At 41.2% G+C, this 20,600-nt stretch overlaps 1 protein-coding gene across 3 annotated transcripts in view; it reads left to right on the top strand.

The window, feature by feature from the left end:
* Positions 1 to 20,600, top strand: part of LOC108411445 (protein unc-13 homolog C-like) — a 331,641-nt gene that overhangs the window by 76,299 nt on the left and 234,742 nt on the right. The gene's annotated exons all lie outside the window — the stretch shown is intronic.

Here is a 20,600-nt window from a genome sequence, read left to right as displayed (position 1 = left end):
AGACATGTTGACCATAGGCTCATGTAATCTACTCCAAAGCATCCCAGAGTGATTGAACATGCTGCGAGTGCAGTGGATGCATCTTAAAGTTACTGAGCTCACTGATTATGTAGATTATTTTGGACAGTGCATGCTTTCCTCTTTTCTAGTATCAGTCAAGATTGCATGCCAATGTTTGTGGGTTAAGGGGAAAGGTTTGCCAACAAGATTAGGCAAGCATGAGAGACATTTGTGGATTTAGCAGCTTGAGGGATGACTGGAACTGCACTGTGCAGTTTTTTTTTGTTTTTAACCACCAGGCATCATCTTAGGCAGTGCTGGTATGTGCCTCCTTTTCTATTGTATTCACACACTTATATGCAGCTACACCTGTGCAGGTGGGTTTAACCCAGAGTCGAAGGATTCCTCTTGCATTATTAGCCTTGAGTGACCCTGTAAAGACAAAAATATATACAGTATGTATACTATTTTCTATTCCAGAAAGATCCTCATCTTCTAAAGCCCATGTGTCAAAAACAAGGCCCGCGGGCCAAGTCAGACCCACGGCATAATCCTATTCAGCCCATGAAAAAAATATTTTGTTGTATTATTTAATCATTTATTTATTATTGTTTATTATAGATTTCATTGCAAGTTCCAGCCTCCTGTTTTCTGGACAGGTCCAGCTGTGATCTCTTGGTTGGCACAATGTAGTGTATAACACTGCTGCTCACCACATGGCAGACTGGAGTTTCCCAGCTTCACATATTATGCTATTGAGAGTCCTTGGGCAAGACTCCTAACGCTACACCTCTGCAATATGGCTGTTATTCCTCTGGATAAAAGTCTACCAAATGCTGTAACTGAGAAGGTTCTCTTGTACCTTCTTTCAAGAACCTCTGTCATGATTACTCCAGCGTCTCGCTGGCGATGCATTCTGAGAAAACGGTGTCAGGCCTTTAAACTTTTTTAAATCTTCTCCGAGAAGACTTGCATCGTTTTCATGTCCATGTTGTACATAGCAGAGCGTAACAGAGTGTAGGCTAGGTGCTTTTCTGTTTCCTATCAGTGTATAAAAGATGCACCAGGGTTCTGTCAGCACTGAATGTACTTTCAAGAGTGTGAACTCGTTCGGGTCTCGGTTTGGATCAGTGAGCACTTATCGTGGTTTTGTCTAATAAATATGTGTTTGCTCGTTCTGAAACATACAGTGAGTCCAAGAAGTATTTGATCCCTTGCTGATTTTCTTCGTTGGCCCACTAATAAAGACATGATCATTCTATACTTTTAATGGTAGATGTATTCTTACATGGAGAGACACAATATTAAAAAGAAAATCCAGAAAATAAATCTAAGGAATATATATTAATTGATTTGTATTTCATGGAGTGAAATAAGTATTTGATCCCTTAGTATTCATTAGCAGTTCTGGCTTTTACAGACCAGTTAGACACTCCCAATCAACTTGTTACCTGACCTGAAGCCACCTGTTCTCACTAATCACTTGTGTGAAAAACACCTGTCCACAGAATCAGACAGATCACACAGATTTCAAGTCTCCAACATGGGTAAAACCAAAGAGCTGTCACAGGACCTCAGAGTCAGAATTGTTGACCTTCACAAAGCTGGAATGGGCTACAAAAAGATTAGTAAGGTGTTGGATGTGAAAGTAACAACTATTGGTGCAATTATCAGAAAGTTTAAAGAGTATAACATGACAATCAACAGACCTCGGCCCGGTGCTCCAAAGAAGATTTCGCCTCGTGGGGTGGCAATGATGCTGAGAACGGTCAGAAATTGTCCTGCAACCACTCGGCAGGAGTTAGCAAATGACCTGAAGGCAGCTGGGACCACAGTTTGCAAGGAAACAATTGGCAACACTTTGCGCAACAATGGATTCACATCCTGCAGTGCCCGAAAGGTACCCCTGCTGAAGGGAGCACATGTGGAGGCGCGCCTCAAGTATGCCAATGATCATTTGAAAGATGAACCAAGTTATTGGGAGAAGGTTTTGTGGTCAGACGAGACCAAAATTGAACTTTTTGGCCTCAACTCCACCCGCCATGTGTGGAAGAAGAAAAATGCTGCCTATGACCCCAAGAACACTGTGCCCACCGTCAAGCATGGAGGTGGAAGCATAATGTTTTGGGGGTGTTTCTCTGCCAAGGGTACAGGGCTACTTCACCGCATCACTGGGAAGATGGATGGAGCCATGTACCGCACAATCCTGAGGGACAACCTCCTCCCCTCTGCCAGGGATCTGAAAATGGGCCGTGTTTGGGTCTTCCAACATGATAACGACCCTAAACATACAGCAAAGGCAACAAAGGATTGGCTCAAGAAAAATCACATTAAGGTCATGGAGTGGCCCAGCCAGTCGCCAGACCTCAATCCGATCGAAAATCTATGGAGGGAGCTGAAGGTCAGAGTTGCCAAGCGACAGCCCACCAACCTTCGTGATTTAGAGAGGATCTGCAAAGAAGAGTGGGCCAAAATTCCCCCTGGTGTGTGTGCTAAACTTGTGGTTAACTACAACAAACGTCTCACCGCTGTGCTTGCAAACAAAGGCTTTGCCACTAAGTATTGAGTGTGTTTGGCAAGAGGGATCAAATACTTATTTTCCTCATTGAAATACAAATTAATTAAAATATATTCTTTAAAATTATATTCTGGATTTTTGTCTTGATATTCTGTCTCTCCATGTTAGAATATATCTACCATTAAAAGTGCAGAAGGATAGTGTCTTTATTAGTGGGCAAACAAAGAAAATCAGCAAGGGATCAAATACTTCTTGGACTCACTGTAGTTTGTGACAAACTGTGATGTTAGGACACTCTAACACATCTGTAGTTCACCTCTTACCTCCATGAACATTAAGGTGACTTTTATTATGGCAGACATTTAATGGAATAAATCTAAACTTCTAGTTACCTGAGGTCCAGGGGGATGCAAGTACCTATACAAGTGAAAACACAATGTTAAATAAGACTAGCTTATGCACTTGTATATATGAAGAGAAATGACCATAGTGTGAAGGTATGTAATAGACATGCGTATTGTTTGTTTTCTTGTCACCACTAGATTTGAACAGTGCTGTAACCCAGATCCAGTGTCAATGGGGTTACCAGTTTAAGGTGGAAAGGGAGACAATGGAAGAGTAGCTCCTTTGTGATTTGGGAAGGTCTGTGTGGCGTCGCAGCCTCAGATCTATTTGAGCAGAATTGCCCTAGTTCTGTGTGGAGAAATGACTCCCGAATGCTGACCTCTGGACCACTGACCCACCACAATACCATCAAATAGAAGTATTAGGATTTCAAAATTCATAATTTAAACGGAAGCATCAACAGCATTGAAAGGACATTATTAACTGAGAAGAGCAAATTAAATGGAAAAAAGTGAAGTTTTTTAATTAACCTTAAAGTGTTAATGACTCCATTTGTTTCTGCACGCGTTGGGTTCTCGCCTTCCGTTGTTTCACTGTCACCTCTTTTGAACCCAGGCCTGAAGATCTAGAGCCTTCTGTTTACGCTGATGTATAAACATAAACATTGTCATTACTCTGCAGTTGGAGTTCAAACAAACTTTCTCATCTCATTAAGTACGAGCATAAGAATGATGGTGATGGTGTTGCTCGTTGGATAGAATTAGAACTGATAAATAGCAGCTCTTAAACTCCAGATAAAAGACCCCCCCCCCCCCTCCAGAAATAGTGCAGAAAGTTTGATTCCAATCCACACTTCCCCTTTCACTTCATCAGAGATGGTTTAGAGAGATTTATGCCTCGTTTAAACCACCTTAAATCTTCCCCAAACTTCAGTCGTAATAACAACGGGGCCATTTCGCTATCATGCTCTCGCGTAAAGAGGCCGGCAGTATGAAAGCCCAGGTGTGGAGTGATGGAGGTTCATTTGTATGCTCTCAGGCTTCAGTGTGGCAGCAGGAGGGGAACATTTCTTTTCATATTCCTGATGGGAGGCGCATTGCCTAGTATATTCTGGAGCCCCTCGCAATCATTTGGGTGTCACATTAGGGGGAAGAGTTAGTGTGTCACACACCTCCATTCATATTTATTAAATCTCTCCGCTGGGGCTTTCTTCACTCTGACAGCATGTGTGAAGAGAGACTGGGATCAGAGTCCTGGGACTCTCACCGTGTGTGTATGTGTGTGTGCGCTGCCACGTCTTGCCGTAATCTCGGGAGCATCTCAGGAATGCTGATATGATGCTTTGAGTTTCTTCTTTCGTGCTTCTCCTGAATATTTAAGGCTGGGCAATATGACAATATTTATCATTATCATATAAATTAAGTCAAAATATAATACGTTTTCCTGAACATATGGTGGATACCCTCAGCACTTTGTCTGTCTGTCTGTCTGTCTCTGTCTGTCTGTCTGTCTATCTATCTATCGATCTGTCTGCCCATCTATCTATCTATCTATCTATCTATCTATCTATCTATCTATCTATCTATCTATCTATCTATCTATCTATCCATCTATCTATCTATCTAACATGCATATCGTTGTTGTCAGAAGAAAACCTTGTATCTCCATTTTTGCCATTTTTCAGTTTTTGACATAATTTGAAAGTATCTGTTACTCTTTACAGTGTTTGTAAATTTTATGATGAATGGTCTAAAAGAAATGACCAAAAATGACATGAAAAATTCTGGTTCCAGTGATTTACATTGAAAGTGAAGTATGTTTATTCCTTCTCCTGTAAAGTTACTATTTTGGAGATACAAGGTTTTCTTCTGACAGCAACGATATACTGCACTGCAGTAGCATCTGCCCATCTATCTATCTATCTATCTATCTATCTATCTATCTATCTATCTATCTATCTATCTATGTGTGTGTCTGTCTGTCTGTCTATGTGTCTGTCTGTGTCTGTCTCTCTGTCTGTCTATCTTTCTTTCTATATATCAATGTATGTATGTATGTATCTATCTATCTATCTATCTATCTATCTGTCTATCTGTCTGTCTATCTATCTATCTATCTGTCTGTCTGTCTATCTTTCTTTCTATATATCAATGTATGCATGTATCTATCTATCTATCTATCTATCTATCTATCTATCTATCTATCTATCTATCTATCTATCTATCTATCTGTCTATCTGTCTGTCTATCTATCTATCTGTCTGTCTGTCTGTCTGTCTATCTGTCTGTCTGTCTATCTGTCTATCTATCTATCTATCTATCTATCTATCTATCTATCTATCTATCTGTCTGTCTGTCTATCTGTCTGTCTATTCTCCTTTTTTAAATAGTGACTGAGGACTGAATGCAGTCATAAAGTAGTGAGGATGTGTCCATGTGGGCTGAAATCCTCCTTGCGTGTTTTCTCTGGGCTTTTTTGCGCTGCCGTAATTGCTGACATATTGAGGTCATCTGCTGTTGAGCGTCTGGTGCAGGCGTTTCTGTGATTTGTCAAAGCTGAATAAGTAAAGCTGGTTATCACACATGCAAAGCTTTTTCTCAGATGCTATGAATGCTGTCCTGTTTCGCTCTTGGGACTCATTTATATTTAACATTTTTCTTAAATAGGTTCAGTGCACTGGAAGTTCAAAGTTCAGGGTGTCCTTTGAAGCAATGGGGGGGCTTCTGTTGTTTTACATATGGCTCCTTGAAGGCAGAACATACTTTCATCTTAAATATCCTCAAGACGCCAGCATGCGTTCAGAGAATATTTAAGGTGCAGTGGAGATGTAGTGATGCGTTTCTTTATAATGAGTTTCCTTGGAAGTTACTTTTGTGGTTTAAGCTTATTTATTGGTTTATTATTTTAGCCAGCCATATTTGCAGTGTGTCCAACCCTAAAACTGTTTGTCTGAAATTACTTTTTTTATAAATTGAAGGCCTTAATAAGTATTTATTGTACATCCCCACTTCCAATGAAGTTGGGAAGTTGTGTGAAACATAAATAAAAACAGAAAACGATGATTTGCAAATCCTTTTCAACCTGTATTCAATTGAATACACTACAAAGACGTTCAAACGGATAAACTTTATTGCTTTTTGCAAATATTCACTCATTTTGAATTTGATGCCTGCAACACATTCCAAAGAAGTTGGGACAGGGGCGTGTTTACCACTGAGTTACATCACCTTTCCTTTTAACACTCAATAAGCGTTTGGGAACTGAGGACACTGAATGTTGAAGCTTTGTAGGTGGAATTCTTTCCCATTCCTGCTTGATGTACAGCTTCAGCTGCTCAGCAGTCCGGGGGCTCCGCTTCATAATGCGCCACACATTTTCAATGGGAGACGGTCTGGACTGCAGGCAGGCCAGTCTAGTACCCACAGTCTTTTACTACGAAGCCACGCTGTCGTAACACGTGCAGAATGTGGCTTGGCGTCGTCTTGCTGAAATAAGCAGGACGTCCCTGAAAAAGACGTCACTTGGATGGCAGCAGATGTTGCTCCAAAACCTGTATGTACCTTTCAGCATTAATGGGGCCTTCACAGATGTGCAAGTTACCCCTGCCATGGGCACTAACACCCCCCCACACCATCAGAGATGCTGGCTTTTGAACTTTGTGCTGAAAACAATCCGGACAGTCCTTTTCCTCTTTGGCCCGGAGGACACGACGTCCATGATTTCCAAAAACACATTGAGAAATGTTCTTAAACTGTTGGACTATTTGCTCACGCAGTTGTTCACAAAGTGGTGAACCTCGCCCCGTCCTTGCTTGTGAACGACTGAGCCTTTCAGTGATGCTCCCTTTATACCCAATCATGACACTCACCTGTTTCCCGTTAACCTGTTCACCTGTGGAATGTTCCAAACAGGTATTTTTTGAGCATTCCTCAACTTTCCCAGTCTTTTGTTGACCCTGCCCAGACTTCTTTGGAACGTGTTGCAGGCATCAAATTAAAAATGAGTGAATATTTGCAAAAACCAATAAAGTTTATCCATTTGAACATTAAATATCTCGTCTTTGTAGCGTATTCAATTGAATATAGGTTGAAAAGGATTTGCAAATCATCGTATTCTGTTTTTATTTATGTTTTACACAACGTCCCAACTTCATTGGAATTAGGGTTGTAGATAAACTGTCCAAAATTCAGATTTACTACTGTAAAGAAGTCAAAAGTGTTACATTTAACGTGTAGCACGCTGAGTTGAGCAGCCAGCTTGCGAGCATCATTAGCCACAGTTCACTAAAGACAGTAACAGCTTATGAAGGTGATCAATCCATAATCATTGCTTTATCTAGTCAGCTAAATGATGAAACAGCTTCATTCACTTAATTGATTCAAACAGTTTTAGCATTTTCACCACTTAAGCGATGACTAATCAGTCTAAATAGACCACATGCCACAGGGAGGTGACACTTCATGTAGACGTATTTGCTGCTTCGTTACAGCAGTTTCTCCTGTCCGAGTGTGTGGTCACTATGTCAGCTCATCCAATGCCTCATTCACATCCTGCTGTTTCATTAACCCCATGATCTGGAGTCGAGTTTAACCCGGGGAAGAGCTGACCTTCATTCACTTTTACTCTATACTGTTTGCCATTTTAATCTCTCTGTTTGTTTTATCTTTGATTTCTTGATTCATACCGGTTCATTCATGAACCAGGAGCTTTTATTGCTCTGCAAGATCAAAGATAAAAGGTTTTAAGAACCTGTCATATTTGCCGTATTTCAGCTGTCATCACTGACTTTGACCACTACAGTTGTTTGCATGAGATTTTATGTAGAAACAGCATCTACATCCCGCTTCCATCCATCCATCCACTAAGCCGGTCCTCCGTCAGGGTCGCGGGGGGGTGCTGGAGCCTATCCCAGCAGTCTTCGGGCGGAAGGCAGGATACACCCTGGACAGGTCGCCAGTCCATCACAGGGCAGACTACATCCTGCTTTATATTTTATAAATGATAGTATTCTAATAATATTAATGTGCTAGTATTATAACAGTGTAATTACTGTTGTTTTGCTATGTTTGAATGTAATTAAATAATTACAGAACTGTATAGCTGTGTAATAAATTACATTTATGTACTATTTAAGTTACTCTGCATTGTCAGAAAGAAATGACAGAAATCTGGCAAATGTGCAAAGTATGGATAATTCTTTTTGCGAAACGACTATGGAGCTCAAATCATAATAAAATACCTTCTATTCTGCTTATGAACGTAAATGCAGTACAGATTGTAAATCTTTTTTGACGCAATTTCCCTGCTTAGTTCAAGGAGACACGAATGAGAAATTCTCAGTATGAAACTGAATATGAACATGAAAATTCAGATTCACTACTATAAAAAAAATCAGTTGATACGTTTCTGTACAGTGGAATCAAACCACTCTGAATGACTTTGTGGAGATTTGGAAAAATCTGAAATTTTAAGCAGCAGTAAAAAAAAATAATTTAAAAGTTTAAAGTGAACTTACAGCATCTTGAGTTGACTGGCTACAAATGAAAATGATAAATATCAAATTACTGCATAATATTGTTATCACCGGTGACTTTTAAGACTTTCACAGCACTGTAGCTCCATTGACAGGGTCTATTTTCACATCTTCTGAGCTCAATTACTATTGACATTGAAATAATTATTGATTTTGTGTAGTCAGCCGGAGAGGCCTCTTGAGTCACGGTGATGTAAGTCAGTTGCTTTTCTATAAAAAGGTGCCTCAGGCACTCAAGGTGATTTTATATTGATGATGGTCAAGAAGGCGGACAATCTGTCCAGTTCGAAATGACCTTTGAACATCCCAGTGACTGCTGACCCCACAACCTCCTAACCTCACGTTCACCTCCACTGCGTTCCCTCCTCCCTGTCCCTCCATTCATTTCTAGCCAGCTTACAGCCCTGTTGGTAATGCAGGCATTCGATTGTAGCTACTGTTGTACTGTTGTAAGTTGTACAGGTTTTACAGAACGCTGCTAAAAATTCCATTCAATATAAGGACGAACTGCAGCACAGCACTGAGTTTCTCATTAGGCTGAATGAATAACCGGCTCTAAATGTAGGTATTATGATATAAACCGAGTCCGTTCTACAGCTTCTCATTAGGCTGAATGAATAACCGGCTCTAAATGTAGGTATTGTGATATAAACCGAGTCTGTTCTACAGTTTCTCATTAGACTGAATGAATAACCGGCTCTAAATGTAGGTATTGTGATATAAACCGAGTCTGTTCTACAGTTTCTCATTAGGCTGAATGAATAACTGACTCTAAATGTAGGTATTGTGATATAAACCGAGTCCGTTCTACAGTTTCTCATTAGACTGAATGAATAACCGACTCTAAATGTAGGTATTGTGATATAAACCGAGTCTGTTCTACAGTTTCTCGTTACACTGAATGAATAACCGGCTCTAAATGTAGGTATTGTGATATAAACCGAGTCCGTTCTACAGTTTCTCATTAGACTGAATGAATAACCGGCTCTAAATGTAGGTATTGTGATATAAACCGAGTCCGTTCTACAGTTTCTCATTAGACTGAACGAATAACCGGCTCTAAATGTAGGTATTGTGATATAAACCGAGTCTGTTCTACAGTTTCTCATTAGACTGAATGAATAACCGGCTCTAAATGTAGGTATTGTGATATAAACCGAGTCTGTTCTACAGTTTCTCATTAGACTGAATGAATAACCGGCTCTAAATGTAGGTATTGTGATATAAACCGAGTCTGTTCTACAGTTTCTCATTAGGCTGAATGAATAACCGGCTCTAAATGTAGGTATTGTGATATAAACCGAGTCTGTTCTACAGTTTCTCATTAGACTGAATGAATAACCGACTCTAAATGTAGGTATTGTGATATAAACTGAGTCCGTTCTACAGTTTCTCATTAGGCTGAATGAATAACCGGCTCTAAATGTAGGTATTGTGATATAAACCAAGTCCGTTCTACAGTTTCTCATTAGACTGAATGAATAACCGACTCTAAATGTAGGTATTGTGATATAAACCGAGTCTGTTCTACAGTTTCTCATTAGACTGAATGAATAACCGACTCTAAATGTAGGTATTGTGATATAAACCGAGTCTGTTCTACAGTTTCTCATTAGGCTGAATGAATAACCGGCTCTAAATGTAGGTATTGTGATATAAACCGAGTCCGTTCTACAGTTTCTCATTAGACTGAATGAATAACTGACTCTAAATGTAGGTATTGTGATATAAACCGAGTCTGTTCTACAGTTTCTCATTAGACTGAATGAATAACCGGCTCTAAATGTAGGTATTGTGATATAAACCGAGTCTGTTCTACAGTTTCTCATTAGACTGAATGAATAACCGACTCTAAATGTAGGTATTGTGATATAAACCGAGTCTGTTCTACAGTTTCTCATTAGACTGAATGAATAACCGGCTCTAAATGTAGGTATTGTGATATAAACCGAGTCCGTTCTACAGTTTCTCATTAGACTGAATGAATAACCGACTCTAAATGTAGGTATTGTGATATAAACCGAGTCTGTTCTACAGTTTCTCGTTACACTGAATGAATAACCGACTCTAAATGTAGGTATTATGATATAAACCGAGTCCGTTCTACAGTTTCTCATTAGGCTGAATGGATTGATTGGGTTTTTTTACCAAGGCTCGCAACAGTAGCTATGAAAGAGTGTGTTTGTGGGCGGGGCTTGGAAAGTCAATTCTCAGGCCTGTGAGGGGACAAAGGCAGAAGTAATTTACTGTAATCTGTCTTCACCGTGTATGGATAAGCCTTTGGTCCGGTCCCTGGTGCCCAGAGGAGTGCACCGGGGCAGACGCTGGGGTAATTTTGCTCAGAGAGAGCAGGAGCTATAAGCCATTACTAATGTGCAGGCTGTGAAAATAGTGAAGAATGAAATAATGGCACCTGAAACTCCGCCAGAGGCAGCAGGAGGGGAGGGGTGATGATGCAATCTACAGAAAAACCTCACATTTCTCTCTCTCCTTCTCTCTCTCACTCTCTAACACTATCAAAGCTCTCATGCTTTTTTTTCATTTGTTCTTTTTCTTTCTCGCTCTGTCGCACTCTACATCTCTCTTTCTGTAATTCTCTTTTGCTTTATCTCTCTTTCTCTTTCTCATCCTGCATTTCTCTGTCATTTGTGTTTCTGTTTCTCTCTATTTCTCTCACTCACTCTGACACTCAAGTACTTTGCAAAAGACAAAGAGACCACTATTTCATTTATTTCATTTCCAGTCAAAACACCCATTTAGTACAAGTTCATCTTTCAGCATCAGGAAAAAGCACAAATTTATATTTAACAGAAAACGACGCAGAAGCTTCAGCAACTAAATCTATTATCAGCTGTTTTGTGTTCAGTGTGTGACTCCCTTCATCACAGCTTCCGTTCTTCTCAGGAGACTCACTTTCAGCTCCTCAAAGAACCTGCAGACACGCCTCCAAAGCTCAGTCTGAGAAGCTGGTTGATGATTTTCTGAAGTGATCAAACACATTCAGTGGTGCTGAGGTCTGGACTCTGGGGCGGTCGGTCCATCGTTCAGCTTCTTTGATTGATGTGTCCGTCTCCTTTTCTCAGTGAGGTTCTTCTTGATCAGCTACACGTCCTTTCAGACCCACAGCGCTGAGTGGACTTCTCACAGTGGAAGGATGGAGAGAAACCCCTGTGGATGTTTTGAGATCTGAAGCAGCTTGATGTTCTCCTCTCTCTCAGAGATTAAGTGCTGTTTATCTGATGGGGCAGTTTTGGGGCCGACCAGGTTTAGCTGGTTTTATTCATAGTCCCATTTTCTCTATACATTTTACTCATTTCATGAACAGTTTTAGAAATTTGTTTCACTGATTTTACTTCTTCTTCTTTTCCCTTACTTATACCAGCATCTTACATCTAATATCATAAAATGCCTGTCCTTAATGGCTGTTAGGGCTATAAATGAAATAAATGAAGGATGGGCTCAGACTACTGGACTCTCTCTCTCTCTCTCTCTCTCTCTCTCTCTCTCTCTTCTATTAGAGCTCATTAATCTGTATCCGTTTCCCGGCAGTGACACAGTGGAAGTGGATTAGGATCCTGTGCTTGTTCTTTTCCGACATCAGTGCTGTTGTAACATATTTCATTTTCATCTGCATCACATCTCAATCATGAACCATTTTCCAGTGTAGTGTTGTGAATAATGGGAATCAGATTGATATGCAGAAGAATTTTAGACCATTCCTTGAAAAGGAAAGCCTACACTTCTCCAGTTCTGTGCTCCTATAAAGCTGCAGTGGTGTTCAGATCTAAAAGGCTGTAGGAAGCGCTTTTGTCTTGGATTGGTTTAGCTGTGCTTATGGGGGCATTATCATCTTGGAATATGGGAGCTCGTGTTTCTTCGGCATTATACGACCAGACAGTGCAATAAACCGACCTAATGATTCCCATGAGATGGCAGCTGGAACTGTTAGTGATCTGCCACCATGTTTAACAGTCAACAACAGACATTGAGGATTGGAGGCTTATGAGGCTCGAAGAACTGAGACACAAGAAGGCTTAATTCACAGTGTTTTCACATATAGTTCTTTTCAAATGAACCAAACTGGGTTTTGTTAAAGTGAACCTGAAAAGTAACCTGCTGCAAATGACCTCAGTTCTTTTTGTGTTCACAACGTAAGTGAACTATGAAGAAGATTCAGTTTTCTTTCTGGTCCTTTGTGATCTCAGACCACTGCTTGCTCAGATCACAGCTCCATTACAACTGGATTTTACTATGTTTTATGCACAGTGCTCACAAAGTGGGCAGTGTTCTCAGATAAAAGTGACCTTTCAGATGGCGAGAAGAACTACCGGACCACCCGCTGCTCTCCTATTGACTGTGCTGATATGATAAGCCGAAGTGCATCGCATAAAATTGGAAAAATAACCCTGCATGCCGCATGTGGTGGGTCCCACGTCTGCAATATAATATTATATTTGACAGAGCAGCAGTGAATTTTCATTCACTGCTTTCAGAGTGAAAGCAGCTTAAAACTGCATAAAACGGCATCAGCCTGTAACACGGTAACATGAGGCTCATCAGGCTCTCGCATCTTGCTGCTGTAATATGTCGGCGCTGCTGCCCTGTCACAGATCCCAGACAAGCTTTATCCTGAGTAGAACCTTATAAATGATCCTTGGTGGTCTGTTTTTTACCTGCTGAAGGGCTGAAGACTGTGACTATGTGTATGGTAAACCTCGATGTCTTCATCATAAAGCAAAGCAAAAGTTTTGTTTTCACTGTGCACAAATCAGTCAAACCACAAACGAACTACAAATGAGTTCGGGTCATTTTTGGAGCTGTTTAGAGGGTCTGACTGCAAAAAAAAAACATGCCTCAGCGGTCCGAGTCCACTTTAGATGCTGAAACGGCCCAAGTGTGAAAAGGCCCTCAAACATAAATATGCCCAGATATAAGAAAACACCAAAAAAGAAAAAGATTTTGATTGTAAAGTTTTCAGCATTACTCTCAGTATTTTCTGAATGACAGTCCGACTATAAAACACATCTCAGTGCAATATGCATTCTACAGGCTTTCTTGGTACTGGGCTTTTTGGAGCAAATGCGATGTGGCTTTGTTTTAGGTGTCCCTCTGTACTTGTCTGTCGTTTCTGATTTGCAACCACGGCTTATTTTTGCTGATTTGCTGATTTTTCCACATTTGGCATTGCTGTTATGCTCGATACATTCAATAATGTTGCACCTGCAAATCCGTCACAAATTGTTTGGTCTCATGCTGCTTTGAAAACATGCAAAACTATAAAAGTGCTGACTCAGTCACTGAGTCAGTGACTCAGCTGCTAATGGGCATTTAACACAAAACTGTTCACCTGCATTAATGCCTTTGAGGGCGATTTAGTAAAGTTGAGGTTAAAAGTCCTTTTAAGTTCTTTGTTTCAGGTATTTTGCCCACCTGCTGCAAAGCATTTGGATGTTAATAGACGCCTGGAAGGAAATCTCTGCTCCAACTAAAGTACATATGAATGCATGTGTAATATTTATTGTAGGTGATTGTAGTTGCGAACATGCAAAGACATGCACTGAAAAAATGATGCACTGAACTGTAACTAATACATCACATCAACACAATTACCACTGATTCGATATATTTGATTTAAGTGGACATCTTCTTCTTTCGGCTGCTCCCTTTAGGGGTCGCCACAGCGGATCATCTGCCTCCATATTGCCCTATCCACTGCCTCCTCTACTTTCACACCAACCATCTCCATGTCCACCTTCACTACATCCATAAACCTTCTCTGAGGTCTACCTCTTCTCCTTCTGCCCGGCAGCTCCATCTCCAACATTCTTTGCCCAATATATCCACTATTCCTCCTCAACACATGTCCAAACCATCTCAACCTGGCCTCTCTGGCTTTATCTCCAAACTGCTCCACCTTCACTGTCCCTCTGATCTGCTCATTTCTAATCTTGTCCAGCCTTGTCACTCCCAACGAAAATCTCAGCATCTTCATCTGCGCCACCTCCAGCTCAGCCTCCTGTCTTTTAGACAGAGCCACAGTCTCTAAACCAGACATCATAGCAGGACGCACTGCTGTCTTGTAGACCTTCCCTTTCACTCTTGCTGCTATCCTTCTGTCAGACATCAGCCGTGACATCTGTCTACACCCACTCCATCCTGCCTGCACCCTCTTCTTTACCTCTTTTCTACACTGTCCATTACTCTGGATGGTTGACCCAAGATATTTGAAGTCATCCACCTTTACGACCTCTACTCCTTGCATCTTCACCTTTCCACCTGCCTCCTTCTCATTCACACACATGTATTCCGTCTTGTCTCTACTGACCTTCATTCCTCTCCTCTCCAGTGCAAACCTCCACCTCTCCTGATTCTCTTCCACATGCTCTCTACTCTCACCACAGATTACAATGTCATCTGCAGACATCATGGTCCATGGAGCCTTCTGCCTGACCTCATCTGTCATCCTTTCCATCACCATTGCAAACAAGAAGGGGCTCAAAGCTGATCCCTGATGTAACCCTACCTTCACCTTGAAACCATTTGTCACTCCAACTGCACACCTCACCACTGTCTCACTATCCTCATACATGTCCTGCACCACCCTAACATACTTTTCAGCTACACCTGACTTCCTCATACAGTACCACAGTTCCTCTCTTGGCACCCTATCATCTGCCTTCTCTAGATCCACAAAGACACAATGCAGCTCCTTCTGACCTTCTCTGTACTTCTATACCAACACTCTCAACACAAAAATTGCATCTGTGGTGCTCTTTCTGGGCATGAAACCAAACTGCTGCTCACTGATCTGAACCTCTTGCCTTAGCCTTGCTTCAACAACTCTTTCCCATACCTTCATTGTGTGGCTCATCAACTTTATACCTCTGTAGTTACTGCAGCTCTGCACATCACCCTTGTTCTTAAAAATGGGGACCAGTACACGGCTTCTCCACTCATCAGGCATCCTCTCACTCTCCAGGATTTTGTTAAACAACCCGGTTAAAAAGTCCACTGCCTTCTCTCCTAAACATCTCCATACCTCCACAGGTACGTCATCTGGACCAACTGCCTTTCCATTCTTCATCCTTTTTAAAGCTGCCCTCACTTCCACCTTACTAATTCTCTGTACTTCCTGATCCACTATCTCTCCCCCCATTGTCCTCCTCTCTCTCTCGTTTTCCTCATTCATTAGTTCTTCAAAGTACTCCTTCCATCTACTCATCACTCTCTGTTCACTCACTAGTACATTTCCCTCTCTATCCTTTATCAGCCTAACCTGCTGTACATCCTTTCCAGCTCTATCTCTCTGTTTAGCCAAGCGATACAAGTCCTTTACTCCTTCTTTACTGTCCAGCCTCTCATACAGCTCATCACAGGCCTGAGCCTTTGCCTTTGCCACCATTCTTTTTGCTATGCGACTTGCCTCACAGAACTCCTGCCTACTTCCTTCATCTCTCTGGTTATCCCACTTTTTCTTAGCTGCCTTCTTCTTCTGAATACTCTCCTCGACTTCCTCATTCCACCACCAACTTTCCTTGCCTTCTTTCCTCTGACCAGCACATTCTTGCCAGTTTCTCTCACCACCTAGTTTCCCAGTCCTCAGGTAGCTCCTCACTGCCCCCAAGGGCCTGTTGCAATTTTTCCCTGAACTGCCTGCAACCATCCTCCTCCTTCAGCTTCCACCATCTAATCTTTGGCTCTGTCTTCACTCTCTTCCTCTTCTTTGTTTCTAATCTCATTCTACAGACAACCACCCTATGCTGCCTTGCTACACTTTCCCCTGGCACCACTTTACAATCTCCAATCTCCTTTAGGTGGCATCTCCTGCTAAGGATATAATCCACCTGTATGCACCTCCCTCCACTCTTGTATGTCACCCTGTGTTCTTCCCTCTTCTGAAAATACGTGTTCACCACAGCCATTTCCATTCTCATTGCAAAATCTACAACCATCTGACCTTCAAATTTCTGTCTTTGACACCATACATACCCAGCACCTCTTCATCCCCTCTGTTCCCTTCACCAACATGTCCATTGAAGTCTGCACCAATCATGAATCTCTCCTCTCTAGGGATGCCATCTACTACTTCATCCATCTTATTCCAAAATTCCTCTTTCTCCTCTAAATGACAACCAACCTGTGAAGCATATGAACTGACCGCATTCAAAATCACACCATCAACCTCCAACTTCAGGCTCATGATCCTGTCTGACACTCTCTTTACATCCAGAACACTTTTCACAAGCTGTTCCTTTAGGATTATCCTTTTCTCATTTCTCTCCCTCTCTACACCATGATAGAACAGTTTGAATCCACCTCCAATGTTCCTGGCCTTGCTTCCTTTCCATCTGGTCTCCTGAACACACAGAATATCTGCCTTCCTTCTCTCCATCATGTCTGCAAGCTCTCTGCCTTTACCAGTCATTGTTCAGAGTCCCTACTCTAACCTCCACACTCCTGCCTTTCCTTCTCTCTCGCTGCCTTCTAACCCGCCTTCCTCCTCTCCTCTTTGATGGTCTTGGACCTACAGTAGTCCAATTTCCACCAGCACCCTGCCTATCAACAGCACTGGAGGCGGTCGTTGTTAACCCAGGCCTCGGCCGATCCGGTATGGCAATCATATTTGTGATCCGCATGATAGTTTTGGCACAAGTTTTACGCCGGATGCCCTTCCTGACGCAACCCTCACCATTTATCCAGGCTTGGGACCGGCACCAGAAGTTCACAAAGTACACCCATAATGGCTGGTTTATTTGATTTAAGTGGACATGATAGTGGACATGATGTACACATTCCAGTAGATACAGTGGATCATTGTGCACCCTGAAAAACATAAAGAACAAGGGACTAAATGTACTGATAAACTGCAGTCATAAGAGGTTGAACAGACAGAAATCACAGCACAATGATGCCCTCACTCTCTGTGTGAGCTGTCTGCTGTGGGTGTTAAATATGATGGGAAAGAACCAGCACAGGACCCTAATTCACTTCCACTGTGTCACTGCTGGGAAACGGATGAAGAGTAATGAGCGCAAATAGAAGAGAAAGGGTGTGAGAGAGCATTCATGCACAGAACTGTTCAGCAGTCGGAGCCCATCCTTCGTTTAACTATAATAGCCTGAACAGCCATTAAGTATAAGTTACTCTGATATTTTAGCAGATTAGACATAAGAAAATCATCTTATGCATTGCAGGAGGGGGAAAGTAAAATAAGCGAAAAAAAAACGGGACTCCTAACAACCACCCGCAAGAACTTGTAGACCACTATCCACCAACTGTCAATCAGATAAACAGCACTTACAATGCCTTACATCCAATAATGCAGTTCAGTGCAAAAGGTATTAACTTACATCAAAATATGACAAAAGTAACATCGAAAAGTTCACAGTGTAAATCTTTGTGCCATTTCCTTAGATCTGGGCAAGGCTTACAAGCCTCCAACCCTCAGTGTCTGTTGTTGACTGTTAAACATGGTGGCAGATCACTAACAGTTCCAGCTGCCATCTAATGGGAATCATTAGGTCAGTTTATTGCATTGTCTGGTCATATAATGCCTAAGGAATAGAGCTCCCATTTTTCGAGATGATAATACCCCCATATGCACAGCAAAACAGATCCAAGAGTCGAGCACTTTCTCTAGGTTTCTAGATCTGAACACCACTGCAGTTTTATACACTGTTAGAAATAAAGGTTCTGCGCTGGTACCTTTTTTTCATTCTTCAAGAAACAAACAATGTGAATGTTAAATGTACAACAGTGGCTTTCAGGTCCAATTGTGTACCTTAAATAAGTTTTTCCCAGTTGGAAAATGTACGACCCCATTTCCAAAAAAGTTGGGATGCTATGCAGAATGTAAATAAATGCAATGATATGCAAATGATGTAAACCATATTTTTATAGGAAAATAGTACAAAGGCAACAAATCAAATTATGAAACTGAGAATTTTTTTATTTATTTGTTTTAAATATACACCTATTTTCAATTTGATGCCAACAGCATGTTCCAAAAAGGTTGGGACGCGGGCGTGGTTGCCACTGTTTCCTCTTCTTTTAACAACAGTCTGTAAGCCTTTGGGAACTAAGGAGTCACTGCTGTAGTTTTGAAAGAGAAACGTTTCCCATTCTTGTTTGATATAGAATTTCAGCTGCTCAACAGTTCGGAGTCTCTTTTGTCATATTTTTAATTTCATAATGCACCAAATGTTTTCAGAGGGTGACAGGTCTGGACTGCAGGCAGGCCAGTTCAGCACCTGGACACTTTTAATACAGAGCAGTGCTGTTGTAATACAAAACTGTTCACGGGTAACAAGCTGAGTGGTCTTTAGCTCAGAGGACAGTGTCCGTGATTTCCAAAAAGAATTTCTAATTTTGATTCGTCAGACCACCGGACACTTTTCCACTTCCCCTAAGTCCATTTTAAATGAGCTCAGGCCCAGAGAAGGTGGCAGCGTTTCTGGATCCTGTTTATATACAATTTCTACTTTGCATTTTAGAGTTTTAACTAGCATTTGTGGATGCAACGACAAACTGTTTTCACAGACAGTGGTTTTCAGAAGTGTTTCTGAGCCCATGCAGTGATTTCCACTACAGAATCAAGTTTTTAATGCACTGCCATCTGAGGGCCCAAAGATCACGGCCAGCAGATACTGGTTTTTCACCTTCTCCCTTGGATACAGATATTTCTCTAGATTCTCTGAAACTTTTAATGACGTTATGTACCGTGGAAGATGAAAAAAGGTTGCTATTTTACATTGACAAACATGGTACATGCAGTTTCAATATTTAATATGTTGCCTTTGTACTGTTTTCAATTAAATATAGAGTTTTAATGATTTTGCATATCATTGCATTTTGTTTTTATTTACATTTTGCCCAGCTTCCCAATTTTTTTTTGGAAATGGGGTCGTACATATTTGTACCTTTGCATAAATTAGTGTTTAAAACAGAACAATGAAATAAAAGCCTGGAGATGAGTAGGGGTGTGTGGAGTCAGTACAACTTAGAAAAAATGATTTCAATGTATTATGGTACAGTTATGTTCCCTGACTAAAGGTACTGAGACCACCCCAGTGACAAGAGGGGTACTGCCCCGTTGACAGTTTCACACCTTTATTTCTGAGAGTATAGAACCACCCTCAGAACTGCTCTACATATCGATCTGATTGGCATGTCGATTGACGATGCTACACTGAACAATGGTTTATGATTCAGATCTGTTGTATATAAATAAATTACGTTACTTTAACACAACTGAAATCTTTCAGTTTACATTTTTTGCAAGAACTGTCAGCCGATCGACACATGCTACTCATGAAAATTCATCTCTTTTTTCAGAACTGCAAGCTGGATTGAACAGTGGAGGAAAAAGGGAACAAATCTAATCACATTCCGTAACAAATTTAGCCTGAAACTCCACAGAATTTCTTCTAGTGCAACAGAAAACAAAGTAAAGCTGGTTAGGATAACAATACAGGCCTAATGCTAACATGAAAACATTGAGTAGCAAAGAAAAGCACGTGCGGGAGATGCCCTTGTGTCAGCTTTGTGGATAAGCTTCCCACTTTTAACTGACCATCTTAACCTTTTTACTGGCCAGGTAAACTGGTCCAGGGTTTCATTCCTCACTACTACAACTTAAGCCCTTAAAATCCCAGGCATACTGCATACTATGGCTTATTATTATAGGTACTACAAGGACTTCAGTGCCAACTGGCTGAGCATTTCTTAGGTTATATAAGTGTATAATAAAGCTTTGGGCTAATATATATTGTAGCTGTTTCTGTTATTTTGTCCACCTTCTGTAGATTAACTGTGTCATGCCTTTAAGTTTGAGTTTTTGGCTAATAAATTTTAGTGAAGTTCTTCTTGAGAAACGTCACACACTGTACGGTTTCAGCACTGCGGTCAGCAGCAGAAGCTTATCAGCACCATGGACAGCGAACGGGACAATATAAAGTCTCATTCATACCTGGTCTGTCTAAGCATCAAACAAACAAGCAAATAAATAAATAAATAAAGGATGTGCTGAAAGAAACCGAGACAGCTCTGAAGGATAAGAGGAGGTGTCTGTCATTTTCAGCGGCATAATTGTTCCCACAGTGAGTCAAATAGAAGCAGGTGTGTCTCTCTAAAGCCTAAGCTCTGTCTTTATGGGCCCAGACAACAGGAGACAGCACACGCTTTCAGCACTGCCTGATTCGGTGG

This window comes from Pygocentrus nattereri, chromosome 7, assembly GCF_015220715.1.
Source record: "Pygocentrus nattereri isolate fPygNat1 chromosome 7, fPygNat1.pri, whole genome shotgun sequence".
Taxonomy (NCBI): Eukaryota; Metazoa; Chordata; class Actinopteri; order Characiformes; family Serrasalmidae; genus Pygocentrus; species Pygocentrus nattereri.
The sequence above is the reverse complement of the archived record's forward strand: the minus strand, read 5'-3'. Positions and strand labels throughout refer to the sequence as shown.